Raw genomic sequence first — 15357 nt, forward strand, 5'->3', positions numbered from 1 at the left:
CAATTCAAGAGCATGACATACTTTTACATTTTTCCAGGTCTTATTTTGCATCTGCCAGTAAAGTGCTATTGCTTTCCTCATGTAGATTTTATGCATTTCTCATTAAGTTTATTCCTGGGGATTCTGTAATGTTATTGCTACTGTGAATTGAATCTTTTGTCTCCTTAAATATTCCAATTGGTCGTTTTAGTTGCATAGATATAGTATTGGTTTTTCTATACTTAATGTATATCCTGCTGCCTTACTAATTTCTCTCAATTTTCTCTCAGTTTTTCAGTTGATTCTCTTAGATGTCCTAAGTAAACAATCGCCATTGGTAATTCTTGAAGATTTTGCCTCTTTCCTTCTTACGCTTATGTCCCTTATTACTTTTTCTTATCTTATTGCGCCTACTAGGGCCTTCACAACAGTGTTGTCTGCCAGCAGCACTGCACTGCTCCAGTTACGACTTTCCTGGTTCTCTATGCCCAGATTATCCACACGGAATTGCCTGTGAGTCTAGAAGCAACCATTAGTCCTATACACATCAGACAGGAGCAAGCAGCAAACACGCTAGTCAGTCCTGACGACTGCCCTTTCACTGTGAAACTTCCCCAATTATTAGGTTAAGGGAGCACGGTTTTGATGGCTAGTGTGAGGCCCAGAGAAAGGCGGGTTGAGTCAGGGGCCTTGTTCCAGCCCCAGAACACAATTCCCATACCCAGGTGAGCAAACCAGCACACCCTCATGTCCCACCTAGCACCACTGGGCTTGGCAAAGAGAAAAGGAGCTCACATTTATTGAGCTTCTGCTATATACGAGGGATTGTCTAGGAACTTTAAACATCGTCTTCTTTAACCCTGCAACAACTCTGTGGGTAAATAATACTATTCCTTGTGAACAGACAAGGAAACCGAGGCTTGGTGTAGTGAGTATGGAAGATGACCCAGCTAACCACCACTCACAGATGGGTTCATTGTTATCTGCCTCCGCACCCCCTTTTCTGGAATGAATACTCCCTGCCTAGACAAAGAAGTCTCCAGATGCTTTAGTCTGCCCCGCACCGGTGCCAGAAGACCACCACCATGACCTAGCCGAGGCTGACATTACCTCTCTCTTCGGAATGAGACAGAGCGAGCGGGGAGGAGCCGACCTGTCTCGCCCTCAGGCCAGAAGCCAAGTCCCAGGTCTTGCTGGGCAGCAGATCTACTTCCACTAGGTCCCTGCAGCCTTCAGCTCCAGGGAGGCGTAAAGTGGGCTTAGAGGACAAGAGGGGGATGGGGAGGAGGGAAAGAATGGCCAGGGACAGGAGACCGCGGTGGGATACAGAAGATGAAAACGGCAGCGGTGGGAACGTGGTAGGGGCAGGGTCTGGGCAGAAGCAGGAGCCTGTCAGGGACCCGGGACAGGCCCAAGGCTCAGTCCAGGCAGGAGCCTGGGGGGGGGGGGGCGACTCCCAGGGCTCACCAGGCACTCTGCTCCCACGGTGGACTCTGGGGGCCGGGATCAGCGCCCCCGCCACGTGGGTTTGTGTTTCCGTTCTCTGGACCGTAGAGAGTGGCCCTGAGACCAGGACACAGAACCCTGGGGACCCCGATCTTCACGTACTTGGTGACACAGATATACACACAGGGAAGGAGGGCTGAGCCAGAGCAGAGACAGGGGCCCAGACACGGTGACACACAGGTGGACATGGGCACAGGCTGATGCAGGGACCCAGAGCCACACACAGACCCAGGGAAGACCTAGACGCACCGGCACGCCAGCCCCAGAGAGGAGTGCACAGGCACAGGGGAGACGCGCATGCCGCGGACAGGCGCGCACACGAGTGGGCACACGCCACACACAAGGAGACACCCTGAAGGTGTCAGAGGGATCCTGGCAAGACACGAAGATGGCCAGACCCCACGGACAGGCCATTCTCAGCAATCCACGCTCATGCCTGGCCCTCGAGGGGACCACCTGTCCCCCTAGGCCTCAGAGACCCCTGGACCACCACCCAGAGCTGCTCCCCAGAACCCTCTCGCCAGTCCCATGAACACGCATGTGGTGGCCCAGCTCTACTGACACGAGCGCATGTCCCAACAGGCCTGTGCCCCAACTCGGGGGGCTGACATCCACATTCTTGGGTGCAGGTGGGGGCCACAGGACAACCCCCTCCTTCATAGGCCACAGGCTGTGCCTGCTGGCAGACACAGGGGACCTGGGCTGGCTCAGGAGGAGGGAGGGGCTGGGGGGGCCAGGGCGCGGCTGGGGCGGGCACAAGAGCCCGTACCTGTCAAACAAGAGCCAAGGAGCAAACTAGCTTCTTAGTCACCTTGCTCTTCTCTCCGTTTTGGCAGCAGCCCCTCAGGGCAAGGGGAAGCTGATATCATAATTATTGGCTCACCCAGCAGCTGCCTCCCCTCACCTGATGTCAGCACAGACCCGGGACGGCCGAGCTGACGGACTGACAGACGGACTGAGCTCTTGGCCCCCCAGACTTGGGCCCCCACGCCGACCTGCTTCATTGAGCAAGTAAGAGGAGACCCGGCCCAAGTCAGCCGTGGAGGCCAGCAGGGCCGGGCCAGGGCATGGGGTGGGAGGGGTTGCTTTTTTAACGGGCTGGGAAGTGACTAAGAGCACTGGGGTCCTCCCCATCTTCTCACTGCAGCTCAAGGGAGACTCGGGAAGTGGGTGAGTGCCTGGAGGCCAGAGAGGACCCTCTCCTCCATGCTCGTCCCTCTTGTTCCTGTTTCAGGTTGTCTAACTTCAATCCTTCTTGCTGTAGCAAGGCTTTTCATTCTGGTGCTTACTGAGTTTTGTGCGTGCCTCTGGGTGTTGAGAGGGTGTACTTAGCCACTCTGTGCTCGAAGAAAATGAGGACTCAGAAATGCTAGGACTGGAAAACTTGAGCTGAAAGACAAGGAGGCAGATTCCCAACATAGTGGTTTTTCAGGTAGAGAGGGGAGAGAGCTCAGCTCTGGAGGCTGGTGGTGTCAACGGTGTGTTTTGACCAATGAATCACTCAACACCTCAGGGCAGCCTGGGCCGGGGTCTAGATGCCTGGGATCTTGGGGGAAGGTCTGACTTGTAGGAAGGAGGTGGTGCACCTGGTGGAGAAGCAGACAGGTGGCAGACAGGTGCTGTGGCCAGTACCTGATGCTGAGCTCAAGGCAGCATCCCCCAGCAGCCCAGGCCCACCTCTGTCGCTCCAGAACCCTGAAGCCGAGAGGCCTAGTGAGCAGACCTGGGACATGCAGGGAGCTCTCGGGCCCTTCAAGCCTAGAATTGGGGTCTGGGAAGTGAAAGCTCTTAGGGAACTGGCTGGAGCAGCAGGAAGCCCCCTCTGCCTCCCACGGCTTCTCCCCACCCCCTCCCTGATCAGGTACGGTTCCGGCATTCCCCGTGGAGTCCCCCAGGCCCTCCCTAAATGTCCAAAGAACATGTTAAATTAAGAAAAGACTCTACCGGTGGGTGTGGTTGCCTCTTCTCTCCGCACCTACAGGTGTGGGGGCGATATGCTTGTATGTGCTTTGTGGCCAGAGACAGCTGGTCGGAGGGAAAGGACCCGGGTGCAGAGGGCACATTCTCTTGAGAAGTCCTCTCACCTATCCTCCTGCCTCTAGGTTGGTCATTTCCCACACTGCACAAGGCAGCCCCCTGCTCGCTTTCCTAAGCCTGAGGAGGAAACTCGATCCGTTCCCTCAGAGACATGAAGTCCTTCCTGGAGTCTCGGGTCTCTGGTACTGCAGGGTCTGGCTCCACCTGCCCTCGGAGCCTTCTCTGCTCCTCTGGGCTGACTGGGGAAGGGAGATGAGGGGAGACCATTGCTCTCCAGGCTAGTCCCCATCATGCCTGGCTCAGCCCTTTCGCCCCCTCAGTCATTCCCTGACCCCCAGGGTGCGGGCGGTAGAAGGGCACGCCGCACGGTTGGAGGGCAGCACCTCCAGGCCTGGCTCCTGTCTCGTGGCGGCCAGGCCGGGCCTGCGTTGTGCTCAGGATCCTCAGAGGCAGAGGTGCCACTGGGAGAGGCACACGTCCTCCCAGCTCCCGCCCAGCCCCGCCCGTCCTGCCTCTGCCGAGCTCAGCTCCGGGCTCCAGGGCCTGCCGAGGCACGCTGCCCCCCCAGGCCCGGCGCCTCACTCACCTCCCAGGGCCGGGAACCTGTTCTCCCGGGAATGCCAGGGAGTTCTCAGAGGGTTTTATTTCCCAAGGGCTCAGAGAGTCCCAGAATCCTGTTGATTCTGCTCCTGGGAAGGCAAGAGAAAAATTAGGGGGGATTTGGGATACCTCCCTGTTCCCCATTTGGTCTCATCCACGCACTGACCCCACGTGGCCCCCAACTAACAGCTTTCATCATTCATGCGAGAAGGGAGAAAGCCTGATACAGGCAAAGGCAAAGGGAAAGCCCACTAGCAACGCATGCCTTCTGGGGAGCTGGCGTGGAGCCCCTCCTTGGGCCCCCATGGAGAGGCCCATCTGCTCCAAGAAGGCAATGCAGCACCACTTCCCATGGGTTGTCCATCCTTCCAAGCCAGGAAGTCCTGCTTGATGTCTAATCTCCCTTTTCCCAGCTTGACTTTCATGGATCAGAAGAACCCCCACTGCCTGCACAGGGCTCAAGCATATAGCCAGAGACTGCTACCAAGTCACAGTGAAATTTCCTGGGAGTCTGTGTACAAGAAGGGACAGAATAAAGACCCCATGACCAATGACCCTCTATTAGTTTCTCCATCTCCATACTCTAAAGAGGAGGGGGTTCTGGGAGCCACTTCCGCCTGCCTCCTCTTGTTCCCCCATAATAGAGGGATTCAGGGGACAGAGGTCCTGCAGGCATGCTCTCCTGTCTTTCCTTTGAGGTCTTTCTCCACCCTGGGGAAGCCTGCAGGTGGGAGTTCAACAATCCGAGATTGGCTTCTGCAGCAGGAGAAGTTGGCATAGGGCTTCAGAAAGACGTTTCAGCATCTTAAAGTGAGTTCGGCTGGACCGTGTGACCACAGGAGGTGGTTTCCTGAGTAGAGAAGCAACCATTGATCTGGGGTGGGTGTGGCAGGGCTGGCAGCATGCCCAGGAGCAGGGGAATGACAAGGTGACCTCCAGGACAGTGCATCTCAGAAGCATCAGTCAAAGGTCCCTGAGTAATTTTAGTCTTTCCAATTGATCCATTCCCAGCCTTTGTCCTTTCCTCCTTGTCTTTGCCCATCCCCAGACTCAGCCCCCACTCCATCCCAGTCTCCCTTCCCAGCCCGACCCTATCCCCGGTCCCATCTCCTACCCCAGCCCTGCCCTCTTCCCATCCAACTCCCCACGCCCAATTTCACCTCCATCTCCACAACCCTGTCCCTCGCTTCTCTTTCCACCTTACCTCCTCAGCCCTGCCTCCATCTTCATCCCTAACACCATATTCCCATCCCACACCACCCCCACCTCCCCAGGATGGCTCTTCCCATACACTGGAGATCCCCTTTGGGGTTCAACACCCCTCACCAGTGCCCCCACCAGGTGCTGGTCTGTCCTCCACCTTCTCCCAGTGTTCAGGACAAGCTTAGAGCCAGGCTGCTAGACAAAACGGATGGGATGGGATCATCCCTGGAGGAGCCCTCGGCTTCCTGATCCTGTCTGGACCTCAGGTCGGATGCTGGACAAACAATTAGAATGAATTTGGGGACAACAAGACAAGTTCAGGTCTGATGTCTCTACACTGCAGGTGGGTGGCAGGTAGGAAGGGAAGTGGAGGCAGTGGCAACCTTTCTCGGGAGGCTGGGAGTGTAATTGCTCTAATTTGCATGGCCAGTCCCAAGGCAGGGAAGGGAGATGGACGGAAGCTGAAGCAAGGAGGCCTGCCGGGTTGTTTAAGAGTGACTGCCATCGAGAGCATCCCCGGGTCTCTACCCCGCCTCTGGCTCTTGCTTAGTCAGCTCAGATTAATGGGGCTGGGGAGAGAATTAGCTGAATCGGGATCTCTCAGGGAACTTGACGAGAGAACCAGCTGTGAGTCACAGAGAAAAGGGAACCCATGCTCCCACGACTACTCTGGAAGGGGCAGGGTGTAGGCACCCCTCAAGATCCCCAGGGATGTCACAGAGAGCCCACTGGGAGGCCTGAACTAACCCTCCACCTCGGGCTCCTAAGAGCATGCATGGTCTGTCGGCTTCCGGCCCCACTCCCCTACCCGGAAACTCCTGCTTCTGATGAACTGCAGCTGTCCTGGGCACCAACACACACACACACACACACACACACACACACACACACACACACACAGAATGGGGTGTGTCTATGGAACTGGATCACCAGGAGGAGACAGTTGGAGATCCCACCTACACTAGTAAATTCCACAACCATGTCCCAGACTATACCCGCTCATCAGCCTTGGAAGGCATAGGATAGACGCGTGGACACGTGCACACCCCCCACTGTGATCAGAAAGCCTGATCACCAGACTCTGTACTTAGCACAGAAGTGTTCACTGCCAGAGGTGTTCCCAGCCCCTCTCTGGGAAAGAGGAGAGCCCACACTGGGCCTTGCAGAGCATGTGGCTTTGAGGAGAGGTCTCAGCCTGTTTGGGGCTTTCTATGAGCATGTGCAATCTGCCAGAGGTGGGAAGAGCTTTGGAGAAGAACTTCTCTGGGACGACAATGCCAAGCCCAAGAGGTTCAGAGGCGGTCAAGAGAGAAAGGTGGGGTTTGGAGTCCAGGAGCTAGAGGGGCTCAGGGAAACATGCCCAGAACCTGCCCCTTTACATCCTTCTCCTCACATGGGCACGAAAATGATCAGGTGCTCAGAACTGGCTTCACCCGACCCAGGTGCCAGGAGGAAGGGCCAGTGTGCAGGTGCTGAATGGCAGAGAACAGTCCCTTCCTCTGGTGGGGCCCCAGTTTCCCCATCTGTCAGGTTCAGAGGGGCTTGGGTGGGAGGGCCTTCCAGTACTTTTCTCATTCCAATGCTTATAAGTCCAGGCAGTTAACGTACTGCCTGCCTCGTATGTGTGCTACCTCGGCTCAGAGGCTGTGGGGGGAGGGCCCGGTCAGTACTTGTTTGTTTTGTGCTAGATCTCTATTATTAGTGGTGCTGGCAGAATTAATATCCTTAAAAATAGAAGGCTAATAATGAGCAGTCCTTCTGATAATGATATGTATCGAGTGTGAGAGGTCCGTGGCCCAGGGAATGGCAGGGTCCTGTACCATCCCATGCCCCCGCTAAGGCAGCCGAGAGGGGCCCAGGGGCTGGATGGGAGCATTCTTGGCCACACCCCTGGGGAGCACCCTGGGAAAGGCAAATGGTTGAAGGGGAAGAGATCGCGGCCTCCATTCCCCTCCTGCAGTCCCACGGGCCTGGGACCCCGAGGGAGGAGGCAGGAGCGCCAGGCTGGATGGTGCTGCTTCATCTTCCTCAGAGCATTTTTGACATTCTGGTTCTCACTGAGTCCCCAGGTCAGCTAAGTGAGGTATGTAGGGCAAAGATGAGGACTCCATTTTATTTTTTATTTTTTTATTTTGTTTTTTATAATTATGATTGGTTTACGCAATTTTTTAAAAGATTTTATTTATTTATCTTCAGAGGGGAAGGGAAGGAGAGAGGGAGAGAAATATCAATGTATGGTTGCCTCTCATGTGTCCCCTGCCGGGAACTGGCCTGCAACCCAGGCATGTGCCCTGACTGGAAATCGAACCACGATCTTTTTGGTTCACAGGCCCTCACTCAGTCCACTGAGCTACACCAGCCAGGCCAGGGCCCCATTTTATAAAAAGAGGAAACCAGGTGCATTCCTGTGGCTGTCCCACACTAATGGCAGAGCTGGGAGAGGATGTTTCCGGAGGTCTTCGGTCAGCAGGACTCCCTGTGAGGGGGTGCAGGGGAGGCCTCTGAGATGATACATGCCAAGCTAGGCTATAAGGTGAAACAAGGTTCTGTCAGCCCTATTGGTCTCACAGTTCAAATCCTCAGCTGCCAATCACTGCCACAGCCAATCAGTTCTGCAGCCAGTTGCCAGCACAGCCCACAGGAAGTTGAGGGTGGGACCACCGGGCTCAGCCCTGAGTGACTTCATATAGAGGAGGGACTACTAGACCACAGGACAGCCCGGCTATTGGGTCCTCAGAGTCATGGGACTTCCTCCCATTCCCCATCCCATTCCACCACCACGCTTCAGCAGGTGTGGCTCAGGGAAGGTGATGGAATTCTTGTTTTCAAGAAGGATGAAGACAGTATTTCATAATATGTGAAAAATCCCCTTGTTCCTTCAGTCACTCCCAATCTCACCATCCATTCTTTGGTCCTTCTCACAGTTGGGCAGATTAAGGGTTAGAAAAACCTTTCCTGTCTGGAAATCAGTGTGCGGGCCTCGGGCCTGCGTACACACACTACACCCTGGGAGGATTGAGCAGGGAGAAGTACCCACCCCCAGGAGCCCAGCCCTCCAGTCAGGCCCCCAGTGGTTCTAGGACACTTTGGCCACCTGCATGTTCCTTGCCAGGCCTGAACACATGCCATCAGATTCAGTCATGACTTTAAAATCCCTGGGGAAGGTGGGAGGTTTGGGGGCATCTTCTCCTTAAGTTGCTCATCTAAGTGTTTCATGTTCTTGAAATTGAGAAGTTTACTTCCCCCTCCCCTGCTCACCTTGGAGGGCAAGTGCACCTTGCTTCTGGGAGCAAGATCTGAAAGGTGGGCTCACAGCCACAGAGCTGGACTCCAGAGTAGGCAGGAGGGAGGAGAAGGCAGACCATGAATGACACCCAAGAGCAACAGATCCCTGGGGCTGGGAGTGTTTAGGTGGGAGGTCTCTGAGGAGAGGCACCTAAGGAGTAGGGGGAGAGCGAATCTCTCAGACAAGGCGGCCATAACAGAGGAGAGAAGGGGTCCTGATAAGTGTTTCTCAGAACAGGATGGAAGGGAGCTTTGAGGGTTAACATTTCCTGGTTTCCTTGAAACCAAGCATCCTTTCCTTTCCATCTACCAACCCACAAGCAGGTCAAGGACTCCCATCGATCTGCCATGTGTTCACCCTTCTGTCTGTTCATCTATCCATGTGTCCACCCTTCCATCTAGTTATTTGTCCATCCATCAATTTGTCCATCCATTGATCTGCCAATTCTACTTATCCATCCTTCCAATTCAGTGACTCACCAATCCATCCATTCATCCAACCACCCATCTATCATCGTCCATCCACCCAGAGAGGTCGGGCCCCAGTTGGTCTCCCCAGTGGTGCTGGGAAGGGCCTGTGGTCCTGTGGCATTTATGGGGCATGTGACCTGCCTACCTGGCCTGGGGAAGCAGCCCCGCCCCAGCCCTCAGGCAGGGGGCTGGTCCAGGCATGTGGGAGTATTTATACCTCCATGGAGGCTCCTGGGGTGTTGCTGGCCTGATGACTCCCTGAAGCCGTGATGGTGGCCATGGCCCAGAGCCCACTGTGAGTGCTTGGATTCAGCCCCATTGGTCCCGAGGCTGGGTGGCAGGGGCTGGGGACAGGCTGAGAGCTGCCCAGATGTGGTCAGAGATGGTGGAAAGGAAGGGGTGCTGGGCAAAGAAGAGTGGAAAAACAGGAGACGGTTGGAGCCAGGCATCTGCACCAAGACTGGGACCCACCCTGCAGGAGGGATGAGTCCCTTGACATTTACTAACCTCTAGAGGGTCCCATGGAGAATGGCAGGAAGGATAAGGTGAGAGGACTAGGATTAGAAGGGAGATTAAGGTTGGATATCTGGAAGAACTTCCAAGTCAGCCTGGGGCATAGAAAGTGGCACAGTGTTTTTCAGGATGAACATATTGAGGATGCTCTGGGACTAGCCTGCTTCCAGAGGCAGGGGGGTGACTGACATGGCTCTGGAAGGGCCCTGGTTTGGGGGATGAGTGTGACTCGGCTGCAGGCGTCGGTGGCTCAGATTTAAGGGAAGCATCACATAGAGGACAAAGTTATTCATCCTTTGTTCTTCTCCACTTCACCCTTGTCTATCTATCTGTAGCTGCTTCTCAAAGCACTGTCCTCAGATCTCAAGGCAAGGGCAGCTGACCCACTTCCCAAAACCCAGGCAGAGTCAGGAGCCATAGGAGCCAGAATTTTGGCCTCAGAAACCCCGATCTTGGCGAGAGAAGAGGAGCTAGAAACACTCTCCTTCTTGGCATCCTCAGAGTCCCAGTATCCTGGGGTGCCCAAGCCTCAGGAGGGGGCCTTCAGGCCCTTCCCTGCCCCCACCCCCAGGTAATTACCGAGCTGCTCCAGGGGACCCCTCCCAGCAGCCAGGCAGGCGGAGCCCCGGGTGGGGCCACAGGCAGCACTGGGCATGGGCCCCACCCCTCGTAAAACATGCTGCCGCAGCCGGCAACAGAAACCATTAAGGCGGAACTGCACTGTCTCCACCTCACTCATAAAGGGCAGGTAGGAGGCACCCCAGGTAGGATGCAGCCCAGGTGGGAGGGAGTGTGGAGAGCCCCGTGAGGGCTCTCAGTGTCCCCTGTGACTCAGCTGCTCACAGGGGATACAAGGACAGACCCTTCCAAGGACACCTCCCACCTTGCCCCCGCCACCTGCCACTCCGGCTTCCAGGTGTGAGCAAGAAAGCTGAGGTGTTCCTGAGGCGAGGCCATGTGGCGCAGTGGTTAAGCACACTGGCTTTGAAGCCTGTGTCTGATCCCGGGGAGCGTAATTTACTAGCTGAGTGAACTTGGGCAAATCTGGGTAACCTCTCTGTGCCTCAGTGTTCTCATCTATAAAATGAGGATGACAATACAGCACCTGCCTTCTGGGGTATAATAACCCCCCCAGCTAATCCTGGTCCCCCTGAGGATTTCCTCAGGAAGGCCCCTCCTGAAGGCAGAGCGGGCGAGGAGGGCCCAGCTGACAGCTCTGTGGACTGCAGACGCCTCCGCCGGACCAGCGTCAGCATCTTTACGTGCAACTAATTCCAGTGCCTCGTTGTACTCACAAGCGAACTGAGTACAGAAAGGGGAAGTAACTTGTCTAAGGTCACACAACCAGCAAACCAGGTGTCCCCGCCCCCGCCCCCAAATGGTCCTTTTGGCCCGAGCCCTGACGTGCTGGGGAAACGGTCTTCTGGACGTGGGAAAAGGTGCCAAGTGGAGGGGCACAGGTCTGGCTGTCTGTGAGACAGGCACAGAGCAGGGGTTCCAGAAGGATCGCTGTTGACCCTGATGTCATGCTCCGGGGGAACTTCTCACCTGTCATGCTCCCCTACTCAGGTTAGAGGGCCATTTCTTTTTTCCTCCTGACTCCGGGGAAGATCAAGTCTGCTTCTCCCACCACGGCCCTGGCCTTCCCATTCCCCAGGGGTCATGGAAGAAGTTCAGAGAGCAGAGAGTGGACAGTATACCCAGACGCTGAAATGGCAGGCTGCTAAAGTTTTTGCCAGGGTTGTACCCATGCAGTGTGTGTTTGGGGATGTGGTTGGGGCTCCTGAGGCCTGAGAATCAGTAGATGTGGTTTTCCGTTTTAACTATGTGGCCCTGGGCTTGTCGCTTTCTTGCCAGGCCTCGGTTCTCTTCCCTGAAAAATGGGGGTAATGACCTTACTTGGTGTGCTGATAAAGGTTCACCAACCAGCTCTCCAAAAAAAAGCGGCTCCAATTTATCGTCTGTAGTATTTACTTCTGTAGGAAACAACCCCCACCAAGGCCGATTTGGGCTGATTTCACTGAAAAGAGATCTAGAGAGAGATGGACACAGTTGGCTCTCGCGAGCCCAGAGCTCCCGCCTCCAGCACACCACTGCCTGCTCCCCTGTGGGGCAAAGGGCAGGCGAAATGAGATGAGAGATACAAAGTGCTTTGTACACTGCAGAGTGCTTTACAGATGTGGAGTTGTGATGGTGATCATCCTTGCAGTCGAAGGGACCCTGTGGCACATGGCGAGCCCTGGCCTAGCTCCACCCCAGAAAGCGGAGGGAGGTTGTGGGTTGTGGGTGCCCACACTCAACGTCATGTAGGGTAGCTCCCGGGATCTGAGCGAGGAGGAGAGCTGGCTGGACCTCCTGCATTCATCTGCTGGTATTTGCAAAGCCACGTCCCGCGTGCTTCCTGAAACGGAAGTGGGTAGCATGAAGGGGAGCTGTCAGTCAAGGATTCCTTCTGAATGCAGATGCCATCCCCAGGACGCAGGGGCCGTCAGAGAACCTCCTGAGGGATCCAACGCAACGGTCACTCCCTCCTTACTGTAATCCCCGTGAGTTTCTTAAAGATTTATTTGTTTACTTTTAGAGAGGAAAAGGGAGGGAGAAAGAGAGAAAGAGAAACATTGACGTACAAGACATACATTGATCAGTTGCCTCTCCCACATCCCCAGCTGGGGACCTGGCCCACAACCCAGGCATGTGCCCTGACTGGGAACTGAACCAGCAACCTTTCGATTGGCAGGCCAGTGCTCAGTCCACTGAGCCACACCAGCCAGGCCCCTCATTAGTTTCTACAGCCACTCCACCGCAGGGGGGTGGCTGAAATGATCTCTGAGACCAGAGAATCAAGAGGAGAGAAGTTTAGCCCCGGCTGGTGTGGCTCAGTGGATTGAGCACAGGCCTGCAAACCAGAGGATTGAGGTTCAATTCCCAGTGAGGGTACATGCTTGGGTTGCAGGCCGGTTCCCAGCAGGGCACACATGAGAGGCAACCATACATTGATATTTCTCTCCCTCTCTCCTTCCCTTCCCCGCTAAAGATAAATAAATTTTAAAAAATCTTTAAAAATATATTTTTTAAAAAGAGGAGGGAAGTTTAGTTTTTGCAAAGGGGTAGGAGGACGTCCGGGAGATGGAGTGGGGGGCAGGAAGAGGCATTTCCTCTACTCTGCCCCCCACACCTAGTGCTCATGCTTTAAATTAACTTTGCCCCACTGTTAATTATTAATAATAGCTATCATTTATTGAACACATACTACACATTAAGCTATTTACAAGCAATATTTCATCTAATCCTCCAGAGAGGTACATATTATTAGCCCTATTTTACAAATGAGGAAATTGAGGCCTAGGCAAGGAAGTCAAGAAACTTGTCCCCCGGAGTCCCACAGTCACTGGGATTCAAATCCAGCTCTGACTCTAGAGCTCCTGAACTAGATCATCCAACTTCAGGAGCCCCACCGGCCACTCTGGGTTGGGGTCAGGGGCCAAGGCAGCCTCATCCCTCTCCCCGCAGTGAGCCCCTCCCTGTGATGGACAGCACTCCCTATATCCACCAAGCAGAGCCCCTTGGCCCACCCCTGAAGCAGGAGGGTCCTTTGGAATGCGATTGGTGGAGGACCCCCTCTTTGTAGGACTATGTGATCCTAGGCAAGTCACTTAACCTCTTCTCTCAGCCTTCTTTCCTCATTTGTAAAATAGAGCTCCGGCTGAGGTCACCAAGGGGGCGCCGTGGTCCCCGAATCAGGAGTCATTATTAGTACACCTTCCCAGAGGAAACCCTGCACAGAGGGACTTCTGCATCCTCCATGCAAAGCGAGAGAGGGACCTCCAAACTCTGCGTAGCCTCCCTGGCTCTAATCCTGCCCCAGGGGCTTGGAGGAGGTGGGGTGGTGGTTTGGCCAAGCCAGGGTATGAAGGTCAAGACTGTGAACTGAAGCCTTCAGTGAAGGCCTCTGACATGCAGGAACTTAGCTAGGGCTACAGGCAATGTCCTGGGACGGAGGGACTGACACAAGGGTAGGGGTTGGACACATGCTGCAGAGATCCTTCTGGGAAGGCCGGGCCCTCAGCAGGAGGTGCAGCCCAACCGGGGCTCAGAGAGGCCTCCTCAGGGTCCTGTCTCAGAGGAGCAGAACTGGGGTCTGAGCCCCCAGAGGCTGGATTGAGTGAAGGCCAGGCAGACGGGGCAGAACTAGCAAAGGGCAGCTGCCACCTCGGCGTGGGGCCATTAGCCAGTCTCCCCAGGCCTGTCAGGCCTGAAGCAGCGAGGCCATCAGGAAACTGGAGTCTGGGGTCAGAGACCACAGCTGCACTGGGCCAATGAAGCCAGATGTGCCATGCGTGTCCTTAAGCATTTTCTACGTGCGGGACACCTTATACACACAATCTCTCTCCATCTTCTTGACAGCCCTTTGAGGTGGGTTCCCAGTCCCCATGGATCAGAGGAGCAAGGAAAGATACAGAGAATCACACAGTTCGTTCAGAGTCACCAAGCCAGGAGGTGACACAGCTGGGATTCAGACTCGAGTCAGCGGAAATCCTAATCCCTTGCTCTTAGCCACACTTATTCTGCCTCTGGAGAGGGGGCTGACCACCGCCCCACAGGTTACAAAGCCTGAGACTCGTGGGAGGAAGAGTTCCCCCACCCCCAACCTTGCCTCTGCAAACTCTGGGCCACGGCCAGGTGTGACAGGCGGGCCCCAGCTGTCCAGGAGCTGTCCAGGGAGCGGGGGCCAGACCAGGCGGTCATGCGGAGCCAGAGATGGGCTGCCCTGCACCTTGGGCCCCACGCCTGCTCCATTTCGGTGTCCAGTTACGGCCAGCTCGGCGCTTCCTCGGTCACGCCACATTTAGCGTTGCCGAGTGAGTGGGCGCCTGGACATGGAGAAGGGGCGGTGGAGACTCTTGAAGGGGCGGGAGAGCCTCCCACCAGGCCCCCGCTGGACCCTAGCTGTCAGCCCCCTCCACCACTGATCCCCTGAAGGAGGGCACAGCAGGGAAACGTGCAGTTAGCCTGCTCTGCCTGAGTGGGTCTTGGGTAGGAGGAAGAACCTCATGCTTTTCTTGTTGCCTGCCCCAACCGCAGCTTATCCCACCCCCACTGTGACCCTCACCAAATGAAGGAACTGTAAGACCAGTGCAGCCTCCAGAGGCAGACAGATTTGGGTTCGAATCCTGACTCTATTAAGGTCTAACTCTATGACCTGGGCAAGTCACATAACCCCCCCAGGGCCTCAGTTTCCTCATCTGAAAAGTGGGATTAATAATGTACTTTCCTTTCAGATGTTCTAATAAAACAATGAGAAAAATCCTCCAAATCATTTACACAGTGGCCAGCCTGGATCGGTCATTCAATAAACGGTAGCCTTTGTCAGAGATAATTTAGGGAAAGAGGAGTGAATTTGAGAGAAACTGCCCTTTGCACGTGGTGGAGAAGGAGGGGATCTGAGTATGATAATGACAGTAAGAGCCATATAATAAGGATATTAATAATGACAGCTGGCGTTTACTGAGCACTGCCTACGTGCTAGGCACTGGGCTACTTTGTGTGCATGGTTTTATTTGGTACAGCATGCCCGCGGGGGAGGCCCTAGCTCTCTCCCCAGTTTGGGGGTGGTGATGCTGAGGCTCAGAGAGTTTTGCTGGTGCAGCCAGCAAGGAAAGGCCAAGAATGGCTTTGAGCTGAGTCCTCAACCGCATGGCTGTGCTGGGCACAGTGTACTCCTACAGTCTAGAAGGTCTGAACAGAAAGAGCCCTCAGGTATCC

Source organism: Artibeus jamaicensis, unplaced genomic scaffold (genome assembly GCF_021234435.1).
Source record: "Artibeus jamaicensis isolate MK-2021 breed Jamaican fruit bat unplaced genomic scaffold, CSHL_Jam_final contig_2790, whole genome shotgun sequence".
Lineage (NCBI taxonomy): Eukaryota > Metazoa > Chordata > Mammalia > Chiroptera > Phyllostomidae > Artibeus > Artibeus jamaicensis.